The 22,693-nt window shown below is 38.8% G+C and overlaps 1 long non-coding RNA gene across 2 annotated transcripts in view; it reads right to left on the bottom strand.

Moving 5' to 3' along the window:
* Positions 1-7,642: 7,642 nt before the first annotated feature.
* Positions 7,643-22,693, bottom strand: part of LOC104226925 (uncharacterized) — a 70,765-nt gene continuing 55,714 nt past the window's right edge. The window contains exon 4 of one of the 2 annotated variants that reach the window (XR_011402283.1): positions 7,643-8,003. This is a non-coding gene — a long non-coding RNA (uncharacterized lncRNA). Of the gene's footprint in view, positions 8,004-11,728; positions 11,753-22,693 lie in introns of those variants that run through there. The other variant, XR_011402285.1, reaches the window with a different exon arrangement.

Genomic DNA, 22,693 nt, shown 5'->3' with positions numbered 1-22,693 from the left:
AAGGGGCCAGGTTTCTTTTTTGATTTATCTCTGTTCCTTTGTTTCCGCGTTTCTTCATTTCTCAAGATCTTGAAATTTTGGTTTTCATATGCATAAGTTAGAAACTCTGTTTGGTCCATTTCCCTCAGAAATGTCAATACACTTCCACCCTTTCTCTTTTGATTGCAGTCATTTGAAAACCATGAGAATACTACTATCTTTTCGTTAATTGATTCGTTTATAATGTTTGTTATCTGTATGTAATTGTTTACTTTGGTTTACCATGACTTATTGTTGATCTATGATTAGCAATCATATTTTATTCAGCATTGATTGAGTGTCCATGTGACCTTAATGACTTCAATTCCGTATTAAAACAACCTATGTGATTAAGCTGCTTAACATGCCTTAATGATTTCTCATAACTACCTAAGCTTCACACTTTCCTATAATGTTCTATTAAATCTTCATACCTATCACACTATATTCTTCTGAGTTCTGTCATTTTATACTTGGGGTTTCTGGTAGATGGTTCTAGCTAGAACATACGTGAAAGTACATAGTGTAACCCTGCATCACTTGGTTAAGGCTTGTAAAGTCTAAGTGTTCAAAATGCTTCCTCTCTTTACATAAATACTTGTTAACCTTTAAGTATTGTTTGTGGCATCACCATGAAAGCTTTATATCCATGTCTAAGTATTAGTTGTATCTCTAAATATGAAACAATCATTTTAGGATGAACTTCTGTGAACATCAGTGATCATTCAACACATAAGGCTATCTCTCACGAGTTAAATTGTAGTTATGTTTGCTATAGTTATATGTTAACTATTTTACAAGTTGAATGCAACTTCATCATGCTTAGATGCTAATCATAGTCTCTACGGCTGAGTTAAACATGTTTGATATATTGTCTCCCCTATCTTTGACCCTTAATAACATTGTTGACCTCATTTTACAATGACTGAGACTTATCCTGTTTTTGTAAGACTATGACATTAGTTGAAATATATATATGAGTGAAGGTTCTGTATGTATCTATGCATACCTCTTATGATTTCATGCTTCTATGTACAGTCTTGAAACTACATACAGTCTCCTTTTTCCTTTTTAATCTGAATTGGATCTAGTTTATGAACTTTAAGAGAAACTCTTATTGCTACTTTTGGGACATAATTGTCTGCTTATTTCATAACAAGATTAATATTCTTATAAAGGGTTGGTTCTATCACCAATTTTAATGTTAAGTAAGACTGATAGTCTGTGATCTTGTTAAGCATTCTTAAGTGTTCCATTTGAATCTGCAAACCTGTAATCATGTTAAAGTTCTGATTACATTCTGGTAGCTCTAATAGAACATATAGATGTTCTAACTATGGTTGTTTGTCTCAACCTTTGTTGATACTTTCAAAGGTACCAAACAATATTGTTAACCTATGTGTGCAAGACTTGAGTTAAACTAATATGTGATTAGTCTACTAGAGCAAAATCATTTGTCTATCTTTGAGATGTTTGATTCCAATTGTTTGGTTCTTTAGCAATAACATTATAATATTCCTGCCTCTATGTATGTGTTTGGAAACTTGAGCTTCAGGTCTGTTTAATATGTTAATCATTCACTTAGATTTAGAGGTATAGTTATAAGAAACAAAACTGTTTCAATATTCCTTATATTTTTTTGGTAAGAAAGTGTATGCTTCTATGGTAAGGAATGTTATAGTAGATGGTTTACATTGAAAGAGCCTCATTGGCACTCAAACCTATAGGTAAGAATGAGTCATTAGTAGTTAAGGGTATTTGGGAGTAGAGTTTAACTCTAGGTTGGGTTGCTCTCCCAGGCACAAGCATTGCCCTGGGCCTTGAGACCCTTGGGAACTTTGAAGTGTTGCGAGATTCAAATGGGACATCGACCTTGAGTGGAATTCTCTCCTTTGCCCTTAATTCATTAGCACTTGTTATTCTCTCTGGGTTTAGTATTTAATGATAACGAAGGGTGTTCAATGTAGATCATTTGCTATACATAACTACCACATTAGTATAACTTTCTTAGTGTTTGAATATTGTTAGTCAGCTTTCCTTTATTCTTTGCTTACAAATTTCATGTATGAGCATGTATATGGTATTGTCTTTCTAATGACTTTATTTCTTCTTTTTGAACATGTACAATTACTTGGGCCTGCTGAGTTCTTAAAGAAATCAGGCCCAAATCCAACATTGCTATATCTTGGGAGTCTAGAGTCGGTTGTCGTCCCTATTACTGCTGGGCCTGCCTCTTTGACGCCCAAACACCAGAGTCCTTTCTTTCTCTTTACCCATTTATTTACTTCTTTCGCTATTCTATAGCTCTAACATGTCGTTGTCCTTTATTGTTTTCCTGTTGTTCTATCTCACATGTACACAACAATTATATATTAGATTGAATACTTTAGTTTATGTCTTAAACCATGTGAAACAACTTAGGCAAGCTTTCAAAAATCTAAGATTAAAAGAAGCATTAGATAGTAATTAACCTTTCATCCGTTGATCATGAGCTGTTATTATTAATTTATTATGCTTTGCTAACTCTTCTTAATGATTTTGAAGCCCAAAGGCCTAACAAAAGGCAGCAGTCCCTCTTTCAAAAAAGGAAAAATCAGAACTGAATCACGAGTTTAACTTTCTAAAAGGAAATCAACATCTTTCGAAAACCAAGGTGCTGGTGCCCCAAACAAGGATTTTCAAACGATTCCTTCAAGTCCAATATTCAAAAACCAAGGTATATCATAGGCTTATTTTCATAACAACTTCATCTCCTTAGAGTAATATGAACTTCCATGCGTTAGGAAACAAAGTGTTTTAACTTAGCTTCTCTTTTACACATTTTCATACAATCACCACATCTTTATAGCTCTTTTCAAGCATATATAAAGTAATATTATTCTTCTATAAACCCATACCTCTTTAACTACACTCTTCCTTTATAGGTGTTATACCCTAATATATAGTAAGCTACACTCTTTAAACACTAGTTAAGCATATTACAAATAATTGGCCCTAAATCTAGTCTAAATCCTATGGAGGTACCTCAGGTAGATTTTAAGGGGTGCATAACACCTTCCCCTTAGAAGAACAAGAACCCTTACCCATAATCTCACCGGTTAGCAGAAAGAATATGACCTTTAGTAATTAAATAAGTACCCTAGTATACCTTTAAATATTTGGTGTCCACTCTCTTTAATGAACAATAGAGAAACCACAAGTTGAATCTTGTTTTGACTCGTGTAAACTAGGGTGCAACAACATGGCGAGTCTATTGGGGATTCACACTTAGGTTCTGACCTTCATAGACTTAGACTGAATTTGGCACTTAGATTTGTTTGTACATTGCTTTAACTATATTTCATTTGACATTACATGCTTACCTGCTTTACTTATTCCTTATGCTTGCATATTATCAAGTTTATTATTGTTACCCCATTATCTATTACCGTTTTACATATACAGTCATCACACCTCTTCCTATCGAGTCTTGGTCGTACACTATCACACACAATGGCACGCGAGGGTTGTCTTATATATCCCTTCGAACCTTCTTTTCCAAACTCTTTAGTTTTAGAGAATGGCTTTGTCAGGTCAACTGACATAACTTATCGCAGTCTTCAGTCCAATTCAAAAGTAGGAAACACTCTACTCTATAAAAAATAGGTCATAAACCTTAGTTGAGTCAATTCTTGGTATCAACACACAATTAGGAAAGACACCCTAATGTCAACGAGTCATACACCTAACGACATGAATTTTGTGGAAAGAAGAACAAACCTGACGAGACATCTAATGATCCGAAGCAAACATTTACCCAAAACCTTTCTTTACCTCTTTCAAAAACGAAACTCAACCTAAACATCCTCGAGATCAATATGGTGATGGGAGCGCCACACAAGTTGAAGTAGTGGTGGAATAATATCAACCGAGAATACAGAGATGAGATTCAGGCACGCCTGAGGGCACTGACCACTTTGCTAATCATTCGAGCGGACAGGGTGCTCACTCGCCTGCTGATAAAGTTCTAGGATCCGGCTAAGGTGGTGTTTAAGTTTGTTGATTATGTGTTAGTACCAACATTGTAAGAAGTTACTAGTTTCACGGAGCTGCCATTTACAGGGATGAGACCAATACTACCAGTCATTATGTACAGCTACAGGTTCCTAGATGCTCTAGATCTAGCTAATAGTTGAGGTTTGAGAAATATTGAGGACGGATGGGTGAGCCTAGATCAGCTATTCAATAGGTTCGAACATCGTGAAAGCTATGAGTGGTATTCAGGGGAATTTCAGTGTGATCAAGAAACATGGGAGAGCATCAGGCCAATCACTTTCTTATTGGCGTTGTTGGGATTGTTGGTCTTCCAGCAGAGGTCGGATAAACACCAATTTGTTACTCGTAGTTCTAGAGAGCTTCTATGGCAACCTCCAAGCTTCTCTGGTATCGATGGTGCTAACTGAGATTCTAAGGGATTTGTTTGCATGTGCACGGGGGTATGATTTCTTTAAAGGTTGTAACTTGCTACTTCAGATCCGGGCCACAAAACATTTCTTCCAGCGAGAGGCCACCATTGACTACTTTGTGGGCGTCAGCAACATGATTCACAACCACAACGAGAGGATGAGACGTTGTGTCTCCCCGCATGGACAAGAAGAGTTGAGTGAAATTATGACCAATCTAAGTGGAGAATGAGTCAATTGGAATCTGTCATGGTTAGGTGGGAGGGAAATCTTAAGGACTCCTCATAAATACTTCAATGAGCTGATAGAACTTGAGGGCATCCAACCATACTCACAATTGCGGGTTCTTAGACAATTCGGGATGATCCAGGATGTGCCTTTATGGACGAGGACAACTCTATTTGAGGATGAGTACAATGGACAGATTCCAATACCAAGGATAAAAAGGCTCCAAGAAGAGTGGAATGATTTGGTCACAATGCTGACGGGTCAAAACTCGTGATGCACTCCGGAGTATTATGTCTGGATAAATCAAGAAGTCAAGCTAGCCTGACCAAGCAAAGAGGTCATAGCGTGACTAGAGGATGCAGTGGCTGCTTTGCAAATTAGATTCAGCCGCATTACCTTGTGACTACCTCGATACACCGTCAAGTGGTCCAATCTATCACATGTTGCCACCCGCTGAAGACAATGACCTGGTAGTGGAGTGCATCCAGATAGAATCAGGGATAGAGCCGGAGGGAGATTTAGGAGATGAGTCTAAGTTAAACGATGATGAAGAGGAGTTTGAAGAAAATATGGAGGAAGAGCCAGAGGAAGAAGAAGGGATGGGGAATGATTCCGAGGATGGTTACTAGAACTTGGTTGGTTTTTCCTTCTTTCCCACTTAGTATCTTTATCCCTAGTTTTCTTAATTTTACCTAAGAACAAGTTTTCTAAGTCTATGCAGTTCTATGAATGCCTGAAACAGTGATGTAGCCTCTGTTCCCACCTATCTCAATCCAATTATTATAAATGAAAACAAAACTTTCTTCGGATCTAAATGTGTCAAGTTTAATTATTTGTCAGACATTCGTGATTTAGGCCCACCTCCGGCAATGAGAGGTCCCCCGAGTTATAGAAAAACGCGCTTCCCTGAAAACGTGAATTAATTGCTTTGTGTGATCTTCTACTTGTATTGATGAAGAATCTGACTCATATTTCTTTTTTTGTTTCTCACCTTATTATTACTCCCGAAAAGAAAGTTGGTTTGTGTCGACCCGAAACTGACGGAACCACCGTACAACTTAAGATCAAAGGGGATGATGTCTGCTACAGAAAACCCGACCGAACATGCTCTGGTCATAGCCGATAGCCTGGGGCGATCATGATATAAGGACGATACAAGGAATGATGAACACGTGACCAGGATGACACAAGAGATGGAGTCTTTAAGGAAGAAGTACAACATATAAGGGAACTAGCACATTTGGCTGTGACAACACTCCCTCAACCACATTGCTTTCCTTCTTTGGATTAAATCCCTGACAACTTTCCTTCTATATCACGCCAAACCAACAACACCCCGACTTCAGTCCTCACCACTCAATTCATACCTCCAATAACTGCCGCAAACCCACCAAATCCCCATATCCACACTTCCTACGTACCACAGTACATTCAAATGCCATAAAACCTTCCTATTACCACTAATAGCACTCACACCCCTCCTTGTGACAGAGTCACTTTTACCACTCACACAAATCAGAACATACTCGTGGCACATACCGCCACCCATGAGCGATATACTCCTCCTATGTATACCATTGAAACTACCTTTACAACGCCTATCACGATCAGGGTGCTTATGAGATTGACCAATACACTGAGATGGAAAGGGAAGCTAGGCGTAAGGAAGCGGAGTCAGTGTTTGAGAAGCTACAAATCTTGAGAAAACAAATAAAGAACCTCCAAGTGGCTTGAGGAAGCGAACGTTTGGACTACGAGGATCTATGTATCCATCCGGATGTGAATATGCCAGTACTGTATAAGCCTCCAAAGTTCGATATCTTCGACGAGATGGGTGATCCTCACGCACATTTGAGGACATATTGTGACGAGTTAGTTGGAGTGGAAAGGGACGAGAATCTGAGAATGAAGTTGTTCATAAGGAGCCTGATGGGAGAAGCACTTACCTGGTATACTCGACAAGATCTTGCGAAACAGGAGAACATGACAAGATATGGCAGAAGATTTCATGAATCGCTTTCAATTCAACACATAGATCACTCCTGGTATATTCGCACTGGTAAACCTATAGAAAAAGTCATCCAAGTCATTCTAAGAATATGCATGTCGGTGGAGGTCAGAAACCACCATGGCACAACCTCCATTGGACGATAGTGAATTAACCAAGTAGCCAAGAAGGGATATACTTTGAAAACATGATTGATGGGACAGAAATTCCCTGAATTGGTCAAGATGAGAGATTTCTTAGAAGAAGGTATAAAATCTAGCAAAGTACAATTCATGGCTGCACTACAAATGGCCAGCAATGCAATCCAATCAGGGTCAATCGGTAGCGAAAAGAAGAAAAAAGAGGAAGTCTCAAAAGTCATCCCTTACTATCAACCCAACTCACATCATGGAAACATATCTTATTCCTCAAAAAATCATTCACTACCACCCGCTTACGCTCCAGTCTACAATACCCAACCATATTACCACCCCTAGCCTCAATATAACCATCCTCGAACCCATAGCGACCCAAATCCACAATGACCATATGCTCATATCCAAACCACCACTCACCAAAACTGACCCACTTATGCACCACGCCATCGTCTCAATTTTGAGGAGAGGGGTCCTAGAAATTATACCCCGATTGCTGAGCTTCTGGCCCAATTATTTGAAAGATTGAGGAGATCAGGCTTGATATATCCAGTGGAAGGAAGGGTTCCTGAGTATCTGTCATGCCACGACCTCGGGGAGCGTGACCGGTGATGTCTTCTACCCAACCTTACCCATGAACAAAATAAGATCCAATAATAAGAGATAAGCACGTGAAAAGCAAATTGTTCAACATTCGTTTTCCATTACTTAAAGGATGTTCATTTACTATTTTCAAAATATCACAAATTCATATTTATGAGAGAAAAACATGTTACCAAAATACCAAATCTTCTAGTTTATTTCCCAACATTAAACACCACCCACAACATGTCTACGGAGCCTCTAAGTACAACAGAAGAGTAGTTTGAAAGTGCCGGTGATAAGGCCTCGGCTATACCTCAAAACACGAAATATAACATCAAGTGAAATCAGGCTCGTAATAGAGTAGGGCTCACCAAAACTTAGTGAATAAAGAGTAATCGAAACTGCTAATGAGGACAATAGAAGAGTAGTATAAAAGAGCTGGTGATAAGGCCCCAACTATACCTCAAAACACAAAACACAACATCAAGTGAAATTAGGCCTGAAATAGAGTAGGGCTCACCAAAACCTACTGAATAAAGAGTAACCAAAACTGCTAACAAGGACCAAAGTTGCCCGCTGACAAACCACCTGCATCCATTGAAGATACAATGCCCCCAGCAAAGGGACGTTAGTATATGTGGAATAGTATTACTATGTAAAGCTAAATGTCCTTTTTGAAATAGAATGCCAATATAAGAAGGGGAAAACCATGGAAACAACAAGTAACAATCAACAATGTCCAAATGCCAAGTTAAAACATAACAATTTTTCAAAATACGAAAATAATTTTATTTTTGGTTGGGAGATCAATAGAACCGATATACCACTGTGTTTTAGCACGGAGTCCAATCATACCCAATCGGCTAGGCCATCTTTCCACGAACAATGTGGATTGACAAGTGATACGAAAAGAAAGGTGTTACCAAGAGTAGGAACCACCATGCGTGCGACATGGCATCTGATCTCCACCCGATCTGCTAGACTGCTTTCCCACATATGTCGTGTGGGTTGACTTCATCATTTTCAAGTCAAATCTATGATCAATATCATCCCAATAAAGGGTAATAATATTATTACATCAATATTTCAATCTCATCCCAAATAAGAGGATCACAATCCACTTCTACACCGGCATGTGTAGTTTCAGGTGTGGGCCTTACGACTCACCCTTCCTTGTCTCATTAATGATACTCTCAAAAATATTTTATTTTGCACATGAAGGAAATAGAAATACAAATACATTCACCTCATAACCTTTCACACCATATGTCACTTCATTAGTACTTTAAATCATTCACAATATTATTATTTCCTTAGCTTTCTTGGCCATACGTATGATTCCTCATTCATGGCATATTGGTTGTATTTCATATACCACACTATCATCTCATTTCTTTCAAGTATTATCATCATAAACATCAAAACATAGAATATTTAGAAAATTATAACCTTAAGTTCATTAGTAATGAAGGCTTTAAACACAATAGTTTTCTTTCCAAAGTACAGAGCAAAATGACTTGCAATAGCAACACAAGTTAAAAATCAATGATTAATACACCATTTCTTTTTGAAATAATTCTCTAAAAGGCAATGCATAGTTTCAACTCATGGGTAAATAAGGACTCAAAACACATTGAAAACTCTTACAAAGGATTTCATGGTTATTTACGATTGAAACACAAATTCAAATCATACGCTCTAGTTACAACATCCATGGCCATATTTCATGCCTCGCCCTCACTTCTTTCACTTCCAAACATCGTCATAGTTATCAACAACAAGGGCATTTTGAAATAGAAGTTTTGTATGTATACAAGCTATATGAGTTTTAAGCACATTGGGTTTTCTTTCCAAGTTAAGCATAATGAACTTTCATTTTAAACATGAATTGAAGTTATAACACTTTAACACATAAAGCATACTTGAACACATTCCCGAATGAGATCATGATAAGATAGGAGTAATTGGAATACGTCTTGAGTATATACATCTTTTGACACAACGGTTATGTAAGGCCTCGTGGAAGTTCACCTAGAACCTGAGGTTTTGTGGTGCGAAGGTGCGGACTTTTGGGGTTGTTTAGTGCATCAAGGAGTTGAAGGGAAAAGGTTTCAGAACATGGCACTTCTGTGGTCCACTATGCAATCACAGAACTAGTTTGCAGGTAGCAGATCGGCCGCGGAATGAAGCAGAGAGATTTGCCAATTTTGAGGACCATTATGCGGCCGCAGAACCGTTTTGCGGGCCGTAGATCCCATCGCAAAACAATCATGAGAAATTTTGGAAGGAGGTTCAACAGTCCATTATGCGATTGCAGAATTGGTCTGCGAACCGTAGACCTATCCTAGAGTGAAGCAGAAATGTCAAGTTCTAGAGGGCCATTATGCGGACTGCAGATCTGCGTCGGGGCTTCATTATTCTAATTTTATAACCCTACTCCCATTTCATTATCTAGCCTACGGGTTTATTTTTTGTGGATTACCTAATATTTAGAGATAGGAGAGGGCTATTCTAGAGAGAGAAAAGGGAGGATTAAGGATTCCACTACTCATACTTTGATCAAACCTTGGAATTTCATCAAAAGGAACTTGCTAGGGCTTCAAAAAGGTAAGAATTTGTTTCCCTAATTCTTCAATTTTGGGTTTGGGTTGATTATAGGTGATAAAAGTTGGTTTATCAGATACATGAGCTAGTAAGGATTGTAGGAAGTTGTTGAACCATCTTGGGTGGTTTTGTTGTTGAATTAGTTGAGGGAAGGTTGGGTCATCAGTGTAGCAGCTCTTGCCATACGAATTACTCTAATCATGTTTGTAATTCTCCTCTCTTCTATAAATTAACTACGTTAGAGGTGTCGGGACATTATTATTACCCCAATGAAAGCCCTTTCGAGGTATGAAGTCTAAACTCTTCTTATAGTATCGGAATTCCCGAATCCTTGCAAAACCCCAACATGTGTAGTCAAACTTGAAACATTGTTGAGGTGAGATGTTCAAGCTAGTAAATTGATTCTCAAATTGCATAACGTGTCTGAACCCTCATCTATTAAAGATTTTCTATTGTGACTTAATTATATTATACCCCTTTTGGGAAGAAAACTTGTATGAAATCAATGTGATCATACACTTAATTCTCATATGATGAAACCTTGTGAACTCACACTTGCTAAGGCCAAAGGTTCCAAACGGTTGATTTGAAGAGAACTCTTTTGTACAAACTATTATCGTTTTGCTAATCTGAAGTGTGGCATTGTGAATACACCTCCACCTGTATACATTGGGGTGAGGCCGCGGGGCTACTTTGTAAAGTTGTGGTGTTGTGATTACACCTTCATCCGCATACACTAGGGTGAGGCAGCAGGGCTGCTTTGTGTAGACTTTATGGTATTGTGATTGCACCTCCACCCACATACATTGGGGTGAGGAGGCAGGGCCGCTTTGTGTAAAGGTGGTTACAAAGGATCCCCGACTTAAAATTTATAAATGTTAATGAAGGATCCTGATAAATTTGCTTTGAGTTTAACGGCAATCTAAGCCCTTTTATTGTTACCATGAATTATTATATTTATATTGTATTTCTAAATCCTTGAATAGGTGTTTTGATTTTCATACTAGTATTATTCGACATGTACTAATGTCCCTTTTTGCTGAGGGCGCTGCATCTTTAATGGATGCAGGTGGTTCCACAGCAGGAGGCATTGACCAGTGATAGCGGTACACTCTCTTCCCAGTTGACTTGGTGAGCCCCACTTCATTTCGGGATTATGCATATTTTGTTTTGTGTGTGTTATATTTTTAGGTATAGCCGAAGCCTTGTTGCAGGCACTATCATTGTACTCGCTTGTATCTATTAAAGGCTCAGTAGATATAGTGTGGGTTGTGTATTGGTATTGGGAAATTCAAGCTAGTAATGTCGTATGCGTATTACATGTTCCACTTCAAACTATAAAAGTGTGTATTTTGAGACTTTATAAATGAAGTAACTAATGGTGATGTAATTAGTGTCGTTCATGAATCCACTTGGTGTTACTCAATGAAATTTATCTTCTATTCATTTATGGGAGAGTTAGGTAGAAGGCAATCTAGCAGGCTTGCTCGGTCGGGTTATCTTAGTTGAGCGCCGGTCACACTCCCCAAGGTCGGGGCGTGACAGCTTACTTGGGATAATCGAATTCATTAGGAACAATTCAGAACATGGGAATTAAAAACTTGGGCCAAACCATAGCCGAAACTTACGGAAACGTCATGGAATTCAATTCTAAAAGAGAAGTTTAGCCAACATACCTTGCTTGAGCCTTCAATAAGTTAATATAATATCCCAACACCTCTAGCAATATCAATCTATAGGAAGATAGCAAAAATCGAATAATAATTAGAAGGATTCTCATAGTGTAACTCTCTTAGGAATTTTATGAAACACCTAATATGCAGAAATCGACTACAAGGCTCTACAATGGTAATCTCGTCCTCCCTCAACAAATTTCAACAAGAAACTACCCAAAATAGTTTAACAACCTCACATACTACCACCTTATGTCACATGCATAGCCTATCTCCAACCCCATAACATACTTAAACCCATAACCTATTACATAAATGCTTAGAAGAAAGACTTAATCGGGTTCCATAATGATGGTTTAGTGAGTGGGTTCCATAATTCTTGAAGATTGGGGCAAGAATGGTTGATTAGGTCTTCTCTCTCTCTCTCTCTCTCTCTCTCTCTCTATAATACTCTCACTTCTCTATACAATTGTCAGATGTATGCTCCAAAATGAGCCCCAAAGGCTATTAATCAAAAGGGGTCACGATATTAAAATAGATAATGGACCCTCCGAAAACAACTTTGCGGTAGCAGAATGGACCACATAACAGATATACGATATGCAAAATGGACCGCGAAAGTGATTCCATAAACAAGGCTGGCCTAGACCAGTCTGTGGCAAGGTTTGCGGTCCGCAGACTAGTTCTGCAGCCACAAAATGGACAGCAGAACCACCCTCCAAATTTCATCATGCTAACTCTGCGACGAAAGTGAGGACCGTGAAATGATTATATGGTCGCATAATGGACCTTACTCGATCTTCAAAATTAAACAATTTTTCTGCTCAACTTTGCGATGGGTGTGCGGCCCGCAGAATTGATCTACGGCCGTGAATCTGACCTCATAATTGCCTGCTTTGGCAAAATTTTCCACAAACTCTTTGATTCATTCTTCAACCCAAAAAGTCTGTACTGCGGCAAGGTTGATTATCTTCTACCACCGAACACTTTAGCCTGCATCGACATCACAAAACCTTAAATTATTTGCCGAAAATTTACGGGGCCTAACAGTATCCCTCAAAGTATTTTGATGCAACCAAAAGGTGCATGTACCATTCAAGCATGCCTGTGCATGATACTAAAGATTTTTTTAAGCTAAAAAATTAAATTGAAACACTGATCAAGAGCGGAGCCATTCAGTGCATGCCGACTCCGCCCAATGTGAATTGCAATCCGCTCCAGATCACTAGAACTAGGGGGTCAACATGATCACCTTGGACAAAGAATATGATTTGAAAGGAACTATTGTCACAATAGGGAATGCAATGGCCACAAGGATCCTACCTCAAAGGACTCTGATGATGATAGTACAAGTAAGACCCACAGTGACGGTTTAGACTTATTAGCGACAAACTGCCATTGCTACAGAGGATGGAGAGAGTCAGGAATACAAAATTGACGAATGGACAAACAAACAAAAGGGGAAGGCGAAGATGACAGACTTTTCAACAGCCTACAGTATGACTAGGTCAGGGATATGTTACGCTTCTGAAGATGCAAATCAAGGGAATGTGGGAAGAGAGAAGATCCAAAGAAGGAACATAACAGACCTAGAAGCCGCAGAATTCTAGAAGAGAATGTCAACTAAAGAGTACTCCGTGGAGGAGTAGCTGAAGAAAACTCCAGCACAAATATCAATCATCGACTTGCTGATGAGCTCTGACAGTCATAAAAATGCCCTGATGAAAGTACTAAGTGGGGTAAGTGTGCCAAGAAACACCACTAATGAGGCACTAGTTGTAACAATAGGGAAAATAGTCGAATAAAAAATGATCACTTTTAGAAGAGACGAGCTTCATGTCGAAGGCGTAAGTCACAACAAAGCTATTCATATCACTGCCAATTATGGGGACAAAATTGTGTCCTGAGTACTGGTTGATGGAGGTTCAGGGGTCAACATATGTCTGCTCTATACTCTGCGGGAGTTAAGAATCCATCTGAGGGAAGTCAAGGAAATCCATGTGAGGGTAAGTGTCACACCCCAAAAATCATGGAACGCAATCGGCGTTCAACCGAGTAAACCCGACTGAGCAAGCCTATTAGATTTCATTCTACCCAAACTAGTTCATGAATAAAGAGGGAATGTTAACCCACTTTATCAAAACATTAAGCAATCTTCCATTAGAAACTTTCATTTCATTTCCGTTAATGACTTCGTTTAAAGTTTTCAAAAATATTACAAGTTTACAAGTTTAATGAGAAACATGTTTATCAAGTGCTAACATTTCTAGTTTGTACTCCCAGCATCAACCACCACCCACAAACAGTCTACGGAGCCTCTAAATACAATAGACGAGTAATAGGGAAACGCTGGCAACAAGGCTCCGGCTATACCTCAAAACGTGATGGAAAAATGAACAAAAGATACGTGAGATGACCCCGGAGTGGAGTGGGGCTCACCAAGACTGCTGGGAAGAGAATACCGCTATCATTGGACGATGTCGCCTGCTGTGGAACCACCTATATCATTAAACGATACAGCACCCCCGGCAAAATGGACGTTAGCGCCGTCGAATAGCACTAATATGTAAGGCTAAAAGTCCTCTTCCAGAATAAAATAACCATATAAACAAAGAAATATGAAACAAAAAGTTCAGTCAACAACATACAAGCTTCCAATTTGCAACATGTAAGTCTTCTAGTTTACAAAAATAAAATAAAATAATATATATAAATTTTTTGGTTGGGAGATCATTAGCACCGATATGAGTTATACCACCGTCTTTGTTAGCACGCAGTCCGATCACGGCCCTATCGGCTAGGTCGTCCCTTTGGAGACATGTACCACAATCACAATTTCTAGTTTTAAATTTACAGTTTTTGATTCCCAGCACAATACCACCATCTGTGCCGCATGGTGTCCGATCACGGCCCAATAGGCTAGACTGCCTTCCCCCATATGTCGTATGGGTTGGCGTTACCAATTCACAAATATTACCAAGTTCATCCCAATTAAGGGGAAATAACCACAATCCACCCCTACATCGGCACGTGTAGTTTCAGGTATGAGCCTTATGACCCACCCTTCCTCGGTTTTGCTAATGATACTCCCAAAAACATGTTTTTTTGATTTGATTGGATATTGTACACAATTGTAGTATAAATACAAGGATTCAAATATAGCATGAATACAATTGTGCCTACCTCAATATCTTTCACATTTTATAGATTCCAGTTAGTATTTCCAATCACCAACAACAACAGTATTTCCTTGGCTTATTTGGCCATTCACAAGATTCCTTATTCCTGGCACGGTGGCCGTATTTCATATTTCACATGTTTCACATCGATATCAATTTTAACAACAAGCCATGCAAGTCAAGATATCAAGTACACATGAGAGGAAACATGAATCATGGCATATAGAGTATTTCTGTAACCATACACCTCAGATTTATTAGCAATGGAACTTTAAACACAAAGGATTCTTCCCAAAGGAATGGGGCACACAAACAAGCAATAAAAACTCACATTGAAATCATTAACAATATACCATTTTATCTTGCAATACTCTTTCCCAGAAATGACGTTGCACAGTTTAAACACATAGATATGTAAGATCACGAATCACACCGAATATACTTATAAATCAAAGCAATAGTGATAAATAGCCATTTATGGGCGTGAATTGAGCACAAGAGCTCTTAGGCAATTCTATCTTTGAAGTTAGTTCATAACTGTCAGGTCGAGGCCTATTACATAATCTTTAACACATTCCCAATTCACTTATTTTATTTTTCAAGCATCTTTATAGGCTATCGACAACAAGACATATTCAATCAAGACATTTTGTACACATAAGAGCAACTAGGAGCATTAAGCAGATCGAGTTCTTCTTACCTAATAAGTATACTAACTTCCATTTAAAATGTGACTCAAGGCCATACCATTTTGGTAAACAAACTACACTTAAACTTACGAAACAATATAGAATTCACTTCCGAGAGAGAGTTTAGCCTACGTACCTTTCCTGAGTTTTCCTTTAATTACTACGATATTCCGGAAATTCTAACAACTTCAATCTATTTTGAGACATAACAAAATTGAACACAAATTAGGAAGATATTCATAATTCTAGCTCATTTGAGAATTTTATCAAACACTAGTTGAGCATCTTGATTTCAAATCTCTTTAACAAGATTTCTTTCATTTCCCCAACCCAATCTTTACTTATTTATGTTCAACAATCTTCCCACAAACCTAATTTGTACATGCATGTATACATAATACTATTACACCCAAGAATCATACCTCAATAACCCATCTCACAATCTCTACAACACCAACACAACCTAGGTTAGGCACCTATGGCTTCAAATCACCATCCCAGGAGTTACAATACTTGACTTATACTCATAATTTCATAATAACTCCATATATGTAAGTCTAAGGGTAAAAGATTACCGCTTGTAGACCAAATCTTGAAAGACAACTTTGGGGTGTTCTTGAGATTTTGAAGAAATCCTATGAAATCCAATCAAAATCATGTTGTAACTAGTGATTGAGAGGTGAAATCACCATGAAAACACACTTAAAAACTCACCTTAGGTATGTAATTGAAGCCTTGACCGGATGGGTGATGGAGAGGATGCCCTATTCTTGAAAAATGAATTAAATCCTCTCCTTTCCCGTCCTTAGGTGTATTTAGGGGTCTGCTACTAGCGCCCCCGCGCTAAGGCCGCGCTAACGAGGGAGAATACTTCGCAATATGTGTGGCCGTGCTAATGGCCGAGCTAAGGCCGCGCTAATGATACATGCCCGGTAAAATGGTCGTAACTTTCTGTATACACCTCCAAATGACGAACGGTTTGATGCGTTGGAAACTAGACTCAAAGGGATTTAATTTGATAGGTTCTGCATCACACAACTTCTTAACTAACCGGAGATATGATTGTCCAAAGTGAGGTCTTGTGAGCACTCATTTACAACTTTAGTCTATTATGAAATTTTCCAACTTGGCTTAGACTTAGGCCTCTTCTTAGACCCCAATTCACTTATAATATGATTTATACGCTTATTAACATATCCAATTGGTATCCATTATTTCATGAATCCTCATTTGCACACAAAATAAATTAATTAGCCTACCTTGGCACCACAAAATCTTATATTACTTGGCAAAATTTTCCGGGGCCTCACATTCTCCCTCCCTTAGGATCATTCGTCCTCGAATGAGGATCGAGGTTCATTAATTAGTCATCCTTATGTAACTTCAGCTTGTTCACATCATGAAATATATCAACAGCCCCGAATTTGGCTAACTCCTTAAGTTTTCGAAAATTTTGCCAGAGTTTCCTTTGTAATTTGGCCTATCCACCTGTCAGAAAACCACTAAAACCATCCTAAACACACATCCACAACTCGACAAAGTACCATAATGTATACATCAATAACAAGAACCTCAGCATTACAAGCACCACATTATCACGATGATACCTGGACATGGACTGCACATTTTTAAATCACAACACCTATAAGGTACCTTTCAAATCAAACCAATTGTTATACAATCAAGCGAAAATATTTTCTTTCCACGACACTTTTGGCCTTCAAGGTGGCCTTCTCGACTTACAAGCTTTTCCATAACACATTTACGAAAATAATCCCAACCTCCAAACTTATCTAACAAGCATGACATCTAGATACCTCGCATAAGCTAACTATCCATTAACTTCACCTTCAATAATTTCCACCGGAATGATACACAAAGGATCTCCAACTACCTTCTTAGACATAAACGTGTGAATACACAAAATATATGGCGAACAATTATGGGGAAACTTCAAACTCCTAGTGCGGCCTAATGTGGAATACACTTATGCAATTTTCATTATCAACTCACATAACATCTTTAGGGGAGAGTATTGAGAATAACCCCTTCACCTTCCTAAACTTTAAATCTCTACATGAACGCCCAGCTAAACCTTTGATGACCTTCCACAATTACTCTAAGATGTGCTATCATAAACTGACGATAAATTACCTATCGAATATATGGGATCACACGGGGATACTTCCTCTTTGACATGTTTGTTATTTCATGAGGTTACATGCTAAGAGACACGAGGATTTCTATTAATGATGCTGATATGGTTAATCATTGTGATGACATCAACTATTAGACAATTAAGGCATAGGGGTAACTCATACATTGGCAATAGGAACCACTAAGGAGGAATATTCAAGTAGGTGACTCAGTCACCTCCTGGAGTGTAGGGAAAATCCAGTTATCAAGAATGAGAATATTCTGGCACCTTGAATGCGATATGGGTTTCAAAACACTTGAAGTTGAATTACACTCTTAACGTTAACTGACACAAGGAATATATGCCACAAGCCCATGAGGATGAAAAGAAGTTGAACACTTACAAGATTATCATATTTCAAACAGCTTAACCCTTCCTGATAATTGATCCTATAAGAGAGAAGTAAAGATACAATAACTTGTCTTCCAAATAAATATGCTCATGATATGTGCAAAAAAAATCTGAAGGCATCTAATCTCAACCTTTCACGGGTGGAACCACATAGCTAGGACATCTTAATATTGGAATGAAATCATGTATTGGTTAGAGCGCTTCTAATGGTTAACATGATGCTCCGGGGAGAAAGACAAATAACACTCTTACCCAGCCAAGAAGGTGGAATACCAATGGTAGCAAAACTCCCCGCACATGATAATGACATAGTCAACAATTATAGAAGTCGAGGGTGTAAAGACAACCAAACTCAATGAGATAGTGCAAAATAATCATGGAAGGCTTGCAGATGTTCATGATGAATTCTCCATGGATTTTGACTTGAGAAAGAAAGTGTCATAGTGACACATAGAAGGGCACGTTCTCTCGTGGTTATCGAACAAGTGTTGGGAAACTAGCACAATGAATTCACTAACTAAGGAATACAATTAACACGTTGTGGAGGTATAAAGAGAAAATAATCATTTGTTATGAGCTGGACATGCTTCTGCTATATTAACTCCCAACTGCAATTCACGAGCACGTCACGGGCAACCACAATACTAGGAACAAGGTGAGCTACTTACTGCGAGATGTCCCAAGTGGGCACGAAAGTTATAATAAGATGGAGACACAAGTTCTTCCTATGACGGAGATGCGAGGATCTCAATTTTCAGAGAGACTTTATGCATATAGTGGCCATTCCGATCGACATGCACTCATATAATAGGTGCTAAGATATGCTCTTATGTTACTAGATAGTGAGGAGCTTTCATGATGATACTCGCAAGAGAGTAGAGTGACTGTTCAAACCATATAAGCCATATACACAAGTGAGTAAAAGAGTGACTCATCGCAACACTGGGATGCTTTACATGGAACTTGACACCACATGGGTAAACTTTGCGATGGAGCATGCATAGGCACAAATGAGCAGACGTTGTCCATAAAAAGATTTTGTAACAAATTCATCGGATGTAGTCCCCGGTTGAGAATTTGGGAAAGAAAGTGGGAAGTATTAATCCTATAGTTATAACTCCATTCAAGGACGTATTTATAGAACTTAATTCCACAAGAGGATGTAAATAAGAGTATTTGTAATAGAGAGGCTTCACGAATAATACATCTCGCTTAAAGAGTAGATACACAGAATGGATCATAAGGTTGTCCTGACTCTATCCCAAATCCCTCAGCAATATAAGGATTGACATATGACAAAGCGGAGGCAGAGTCGATAAGGGCATACTTATCACGAGATTGAAAAGTCAACATACCTGTAACCATATTTGAAAAAGCATAGAACCTGTTGGGCCCTACCGAGCTCTGAATACTACCCCCGACTGCTCCACGTCCTAAAGGCGCTACTGATGAAGTAGCTGTAGAACTGGCTGGTCGCGCCGCACCCCTGCCCATGACCTGGCGAGATGAATGACAATCTCTTTGAAGGTGACCTGACACACCACACCTATAGCATACATTGGTACCATAGCGACATACTCCCGGATGACATTTCCCACATTTCACACAACGGGGGCGAGGTCCACTAAACTGACTCGCCCCACTAACCTGATACTCACCACTTTTGCATACCTTATAAACTTCCCCCTTATCCTTCCCCCAAGCTTCCAATGCGGGAGTACCAATTCCAGTATTGGTTTGCTGTGTGGGCCCTTGGAATTGCCCTGATCTACCACCCCAAACATGTTGCTGAGCATACTCACAACACGACGTTAAATGTTCCTTTCCACATACCGGGCAGACCAGAATAGGTGTACCCAACCTAGGGCATTTATTCTTCTTGTGCCCTCTCTTTCCACAACCGTAACATATCTCACGAGTCATCCAACATCTCCCCAAGTGACGCTTCTTGCAAACTGAACAATTCGACTCATAACAACCCTCTTTCGTTTCTTAGATGCTCTCACCACACGCTCTGGTGGTGCGGTGACATTGGCAGGGATAGGGACACTTCCCTTAGCAATAAGTTCTTCCAATCCTTCCACGGCTTGACGCATACTCCCTACGAACTCATGTGCAATCTCCCCCAAATTCAATGGCGGGGTTATTCCTTCCTCGCTGCTTCGGACTCGTGGATTACTCATCTGGAAAATGGGTCATAACAAGGAAATTAGATCTCTATCTTGAGCTCTATAGCATGACCCGGAATATCAAAGAAAGGTGGGATTTCCTAAATGTCTGAATAGCCTCCAACTTATAGATGTGGTCGACAACACACCGATAAGAAGGACTCTACTAGACATGGCTCCGATATATCCTAGGACACTTTAAAACCTTAGGCTCTGATACCAAGTTTGTCACGCCCCAAAAACCGTGGAACGCGATCTGCGCTCAACCGAGTAAACCCGACTGATCAAACATATTAGATTTCATTCTACCCAAACTAGTTCATGAATAAAGAGGGAATGTTAACCCACTTTATCAAAACATTAAGCAATATTCCATTCGAAACTTTCATTTCATTTCCGTTAATGACTTCGTTTAAAGTTTTCAAAAATATTACAAGTTTACAAGTTTAATGAGAAACATGCTTATCAAGTGCTAACATTTCTAGTCTGTACTTCCAGCATCAACCACCACCGACAAACAGTCTACGGAGCCTCTAAATACAATAGACGAGTAATAGGGAAACGCCGTCAACAAGGCTCCGGCTATACCTCAAAACGTGATGGGAAAATGAACAAAAGATACGTGAGATGACCCCGGAGTGGAGTGGGGCTCACCAAGACTACTGGGAAGAGAATACTGCTATCACTGGACGATGCTGCCTGCTGTGGAACCACCTGTATCATTAAACGATACAGCGCCCCCGGCAAAAGGGACGTTAGCGCCGTCGAATAGCACTAGTATGTAAGGCTAAAAGTCCTCTTACAGAATAAAATAACCATACAAACAAAGAAACATGAAATAAAAAGTCGAGTCAATAACATACAAGCTTCCAATTTGCAACATGTAAGTCTTCTAGATTACAAAAACAAAATAAAATAATATATATAATCTTTTTGGCTGGGAGATCATTAGCACCGATATGAGTTATACCACCGTCTTTGTTAGAACGGAGTCCGATCACGACGCGATCGGCTAGGTCGTCCCTTTGGAGACATGTACCACAATCACAATTTCTAGTTTTAAATTTCCAGTTTTTGATTCCCAGCACAATACCACCATATGTGCAACATGGCGTCCGATCACGACCCGATTGGGTAGGCTACCTTCCCCCATATGCCATATGGGTTGGCATTACCAATTCACAAATATTACCAAGTTCATCCCAATTAAGGGGAAATAACCACAATCCATCCCTACACCGACACGTGTAGTTTCAGGTATGAGCCTTATGACCCACCATTCCTCGGTTTTGCTAATGATACTCCCAAAAACATGTTTTTTTATTTGATTGGATATTGTACACAATTGTAGTATAAATACAAGGATTCAAATATAGCATGAATACAATTGTGCTTACCTCAATATCTTTCACATTTTATAGATTCCAATTACTATTTCCAGTCACCAACAACAACAGTATTTCCTTGGCTCATTTGGTCATTCACAACATTCTTTATTCCTGGCACGGTGGCCGTATTTCATATTTCACATGTTTCATATCGATATCAATTTTAACAACAAGCCATTCAAGTCAAGATGTCAAGTACACATGAGAGGAAACATGAATCATGGCATATAGAGTATTTCCGAAACCATACACCTCAAGTTTATTAGCAATGGAACTTTAAACACAAAGGATTCTTCCCAAAGGAATGGGGCACACGAACAAGCAATAAAATATCACATTGAAATCATTAACAACAATACACCATTTTATCTTGCAATACTCCTTCCCCAGAAATGACGTTGCACAATTTAAACACATAGATATGTAAGATCCTGAATCACACCGGATATACTTATAAATCAAAGCAATAGTGATAAATAGCCACTTATAGGCGTGAATTGAGCACAAGAGCTCTTAGGCAATTCTATCTTTGAAGTTAGTTCATAATTGTCGGGTCGAGGCCTATTATATAATCTTTAACACATTCCTAATTCACTTATTTCATTTTTCAAGCATCTTTATAGGCTATCAACAACAAGACATATTCAATCAAGACATTTTGTACACATAAGAGCAACTAGGAGCATTAAGCAGATCGAGTTCTTCTTACCCAATAGGTATACTAACTTCCATTTAAAATGTGACTCAAGGCCATACCATTTTGGTAAACAAACCACACTTAAACTTACGAAACAATATGGAATTCACTTCCGAGAGAGTGTTTAGCCTACATACCGTTCCTGAGCTTTCCTTTAATTACTATGATATTCCGGAAATTCTAGCAACTTCAATCTATTTTGAGACATAACAAAATTGAACACAAATTAGGAAGATATTCATAATTCTAGCTCATTTGAGAATTTTATCAAACACTAGTTGAGCATCTTGATTTCAAATCTCTTTAACAAGATTTCTTTCATTTCCCCATCC

The sequence above is a fragment of the Nicotiana sylvestris genome, chromosome 9 (assembly GCF_000393655.2).
Source record: "Nicotiana sylvestris chromosome 9, ASM39365v2, whole genome shotgun sequence".
NCBI lineage: Eukaryota > Viridiplantae > Streptophyta > Magnoliopsida > Solanales > Solanaceae > Nicotiana > Nicotiana sylvestris.
Note: the sequence above shows the minus strand (reverse complement) of the source record. Positions and strands in the feature narration are given on the sequence as shown.